At 48.3% G+C, this 5,274-nt stretch overlaps 1 non-coding gene across 1 annotated transcript; it reads left to right on the top strand.

Annotated features, from left to right (window-relative positions):
• Positions 1-4,457: 4,457 nt before the first annotated feature.
• Positions 4,458-4,586, top strand: LOC118633653. Its single transcript, XR_004960211.1, has one exon. It is a non-coding gene; the product is annotated as a small nucleolar RNA SNORA38 (small nucleolar RNA).
• The last annotated feature ends 688 nt before the right edge of the window (positions 4,587-5,274 follow it).

Below are 5,274 nucleotides of genomic sequence, written 5' to 3'. Positions count from 1 at the left end.
TTAAGACGTCTATATCCAGAGGAGTTATCCTTCAAAAATGAAGACGAAATTAAGACATTCCTGGTAAACAAAAACACGGCTTCCCATAGTGTGGATGCCATCACCTTGAGACTGCCAGGCACCAGCGGTCTCCTGCAGGCCCTGTGACCTCCATCTGAACCACTGACCCTCCTGATACCTCAGGAAGGCTATAAGCTCATGCTATTTTAGGCAAAGCCTCCTCCCCCATTAAACAGAAGTGACACTATGATTTTATTTCTAGTGAATGAGAACAGGTCTGGAAGTTGAAAATTGGTAGAGATCTGATGGCATTTCTTACCTATTGGATCACGTTGTAAATTTCTTCAGAAGTAAGGATGGCTAGGGTGGAGGAGATGCTTCTGTGGCCTCTGCTGGCAGAGTCTGGTGGCAGCAGGTCTTGGGAGATGGTTTCAAATGGTATTAGATGGGCATCCAAACACACCCTAAGCATAAAGTGAAGGGAGTCAGCAAGGCGGTGGGGGATGGCCAAGAGAGTGGGGGTCAGAACCAGGGTTTCTCAACCAAGGGCTATATTGCCTCCCAGGGGACATTCAGCAATGTCTGGAGAAGTTTCTAGTTGTCACAACTAGGAACATGCCACTGGGTAGAGGTCAGAGGCCACTAAGTGTCCCATGATACACAACAAAGAATTATCTGGTCCAAAATGTCAATAGTGCCAAGACTGAGAAGCTCTGGTCTAAACAGAAAGCTAAGAAGCATGTCAGACTCTTGCTCTCTTCCTCTGGATACACCCAGGCTTGCCCAGCAGAGTTCACAGGGGGCCTTCACTGATGTCACTGTGCATGGAGGCATGAGGGACTGGAATCACTACAGAGACTCCGAACTCTGAGATCACTCACAGACACTGTGATGGTTTATTTTAAGTTTCGCCTGACTGTACCACGGGGTGCCCAGATATTTGGCCAAACATTGTTCTGGGTGTGGCTGTGAGGGTTTCTGGATGAGATGAACATATGAACCGGTAGACTGAATAAAGCAGATTGCTCTACCTAATGTGGGTGGGCCTCATCCAATCAGTTGAAGGCCAGAATAGAACCAAAAGTCTGACCCTCCCCCAAATAAAAGAGAATTCTTTCTGTCTGCTATGTTCAAATTAGGATATCGGTGTTTTCCTGCCTCTGGACTAAACTAAAACATCAGCTTTTCCTGGGTCTCAAGCTTGCTTGCCTTTGGACTAGACCTATACCACTGGCTCTCCTGGTTCTCCAGCTGAAGATCTTGGGATCTGTCAGCCTACAGAATCATGTGAGCCAATTCCTTATAATAAATATCTTTATTTTATATGTAAATATGTATTTATACACACACACATCCTATTGATTTTGTTTTCCTCGAGAACTCTGACAAATATACACACATACACCAATTATACATTATAGGCAAAGAAATGACCTGCTTTATAAACCTTGACTACATTTTTCTGGCTTTCTCTGCAATGGCTTACTTACAAGAAACAAAAGCCCAGTATCTGCATTAGAGCCCAGTGCATTTCTCTGCCATCTTGAATTAGAAACATGCCTCTAATCCCCCGCTTTTGTGTCTGCGGCTCTGGACACAGCGGGAGCCCTGTGAGGCCTCCCTGTCTGCTTCCCGTCCTTTGGGTGATTTCACGCTGATCCCCCGCACAGAGGACAGCCTAATGAACACTCGATAAAAATACATGCTTCAGCCTACTGAGAATTTCCTCTTCAGTTTCACCTGGATAACGATGCTTTTTGCTCCAAGGTATAAAAGTCAGATACATTTCTTCTATCTGCAATAAAAGTGCCTCAAGATAAGAGTTGGCAGTTGGCTGTATTTGAAACTAGACCACATAATTATAAGGGAGATCATAAAACTATGAAAAAATATATACATTAATAAAACTCACTAATTCAAACTTCATTGATTCTGAATTTGTGATCAAACATGGTAGGCTAAAATTTACTGTTCCATTTGTTCTCAAAATAAAAGGGATTAAGACAACTAATAGTAGATGAGAAAAGGAGACTATTTACCTTCCAGAGACAGCAAATCATTATCAGGTACTAACTTGGAATTATCAGTTTATATGTAAACACCACAATTACAGTATAAGCAAAGAGCAGCTGCAGACCCTGGGTTTTTAGTACGCCAACCTCAGCGGGTTCTCCTAGTCAGGCACACCCTCACCGAGTAGAGGCTGGGACAGCTTGCAATAAAGGACAGTCAGGCACAGTGTGCCAAGGGCAACCGAAAGAATGGCTGTGAGCCACTGCACCGAGGAGAGATGGGGAGGTTCCCGGGAGCCGGCGAAGCCTGGGCCAGGGCCCGAAGGAGGGGCAAGGCTGGCCAGGTGTCCAGGCTGAGGGAAGACTGCAGACAGGCATCCCTCCAGATGTACTTACCACTCAGCACAGCTGCTGCAGGGTTGTGGAGAGAGGCTATGAAGCCACGTTAAAGAGCTTGGACTTCACCTGAGGGCCCTGGGGGCCACTGCAGGGACCTAAACAGGTGAGCAACTGGAGGCACAGCAGCTGTGCTTTCCTGGGGTCACTCAGGTAGCAGTGGGGAAGGTGTCGCGGCGAACAGGGACAGAGGCAGGTACGTGGGAGCCACGGTGTGGGCCACGTGAGAGCTCTAAGAGAAGAAAGCAGAGGGAAATGACTCAACCCTGCCCATTTAGTCTCTGATTAAAAGGCTTCCCTCCTGGAAAACGTTCAGGCAGTTCAAAGTCCAACGCCCCAGTGAGGCCCTTCCTCCCTCTCCCTCCTCCTCCCAGGATGGCATCTGGCACTAAGGGCAGGCTTTACGCTCTCACGGCAATCAACGCAGGATGACCAGCACACACGGAGCCCGTCAGCCGGGCCCTGCCACCAGGGCTGGGCTGGTGTCTGGACCATGTCTACCAAGGAGTAACCGCCCTTCTTCATCCTTTGTCATAAATGGCACACCCAGTTGTTGACCGTGACCCCGCTGAGACCTCTCATCATCAAGGCCCTTGTTTTTGTCAACCTCCCCTCCTGGACCCTAGGCTTCAGCAGTTCTAGCTGTCCACACAGCTGTTCAACATTTTCTCACCAGGACATAGGGGGATCCCTGGCCCCCTGCATTCCATGCACAGTCTGTGGGGCCCAACTTCACAGACAGTTCCCCACCCAGGGCTCCACAGTCGTTGCTGGGCCACAGCGGATGTTTACACAGGCTTGCCTAGAGAGGACTGCAGCTTCCCCCAAAACTAGTCTCCCCCACCATGCCGAGGCCCCGTCCCTGCTGCTGAATGTTCTGCTCTGCCCACCGCAAGGCACACACGCACACCACCTGACGTCCTACTCCAAGAGGGGAGTGAGGCCACACACTCCGGACCTTTGCCGTCTCCCTGTCGCTGTGTCTCTCCTCTTCTCTTCTCCACACTTCTTGAATCAAAGGGCCAGGCTTTCTTTTATTCTTTTTTTTTTTTAGCCTCATCCGGGGACATTTTTCCATTTTTTGTTCAGATAGAGTGGGAGAGAAAGAAAGAGTGAGAAAGAGAGAAACACTGATGTAAAAGGCACACATCGAGTGGCTGCCTTCTGCATGACCCAACCAGGGCTGGGGACAAACTGCAACCGAGGTACATGCCCTTAGCAGGAACTGAACCCGGGTCTCTCTGGACCGCAAGCCGACGCTCTAACTGCTGAGCCAAACCAGCCAGGGTTCTTTTATTCTTTTAATCTTCACCTGGCGATATTTTTCTATTTATCTTCAGATAGAGTGGGAGGGAGAGAAAGAGCAACATTGATGTGAGAGGGACACATCAACTGGTTGCCTCCTACACGACCCCGACCAAGGCCGGGGATGAACTGCAACTGAGGTACGTGCCCTTGACCAGAATCAAACCTGCGACTCCTTGGTCCGTGGGCCGACGCGCTAACTGCTGAGCCAAACCGGCCGGGGCAGGCTTTCTTTTCTTTACACCCTATGTTTCATCCTTTTAGGCCTCACAGCTCAATCTTCATAGTGGGAGAGTCGTCCTTTCTACACTATAGAAGACGCTCTATCCTAGTCACATGATACTCTCAACTGAGGTCCAGGCACTGCCAAGAACAAAACCTCTTAAGTTCACTGTCCTAAGCATGTCTTCCCGCTAACAAACAAGCAACTAAGAGACAACTCGGACGTTCACATTTATAACTTACAGGTTATCAGCAGTGATCACCATGGCGTCCTGGCAGCTCCCAATGATCCATCACCTCTACGTTCTAGAAATGTGTTCCATAGAGTAAAAAAAAAATAATAATAAAGCTCTCACAAGTCACAGAATGGGAAGAATGAATACTTAGAAACGATGCACTGCCTTCTTTGAAAATCATTCCGCGCGTGTTTGATGGAAAGGCCTGAGCATCTCCTGGCACGTGTGACCTACATCTGCCCTTTTTCTTTCCAACCACAGAGCTGCAAATTATTAAAATTCACACTTCTCCTACAAAGACGTGTGGGTGGTTCTGTCTTTGGACATGCAAGAACTGGAGATAAAGAAACATGGTCTTAGAGAAATCCGGGGCCAGCTTGCTCCCTGCAGGCTCAAGATCAAACACCCCACACAGGAAAAAAATAAAATAAAATTCGCGATGCCTCCCTTTTTCTTAATTTAGCAATGCTTTTAGGGAAGGGATGGTACTAATTGGGAATAACAATGTCCACAGATTGGCCTTCAAGAGCCAGAGAAAGTGCTGAACCCTGCAGGAAGGAACTCGCTCAACACCGGTGCCCATCTAGATGCTTCAGAACCATCCCCAAACTCTTCAAACACGCTCTCGTTTTCTAGTACATCCTGTAGAAGGCACAAAACTTATATTTGATCTTCCTGGTCTAGAGCCATGCTGTGACCGCAGGACAGCTGTCTTGTTTTGCAGTGAACTGAATTTAAATCTGATCTAAGCTTTTCAGTCTGTTCATTCAGATTCAGGTGACTAATGGAAGTATGGATTTGGGGGCGGAGGAGGTTCTGTGTCATGGACCCATGCTACAGGGCATCTGTTCAGTAGGGCTGACCAGCAAAAGCCTGGCTGGAGAAGACGGTCTGGGCTCAGGAGAAATGTGAGTGACAAGTCCCTTTGCACCCAGCTGTCTCTGCCTCTGCCTCCATTCAGTTACTCATGGGTTGGTGACATTTATTTGTTGACTGGTTTGAGAGCAGGCTATTAAAAAAACAAAATAGCCCTGGCCGGTTTGGCTCAGCGGTTAGAGCACCAGCCTGCGGTCCCGAGAGACCCGGGTTCGGTTCCCGCTAAG

The sequence above is a fragment of the Molossus molossus genome, unplaced genomic scaffold (assembly GCF_014108415.1).
Source record: "Molossus molossus isolate mMolMol1 unplaced genomic scaffold, mMolMol1.p scaffold_m16_p_18, whole genome shotgun sequence".
NCBI lineage: Eukaryota > Metazoa > Chordata > Mammalia > Chiroptera > Molossidae > Molossus > Molossus molossus.
The sequence above is the reverse complement of the archived record's forward strand: the minus strand, read 5'-3'. Positions and strand labels throughout refer to the sequence as shown.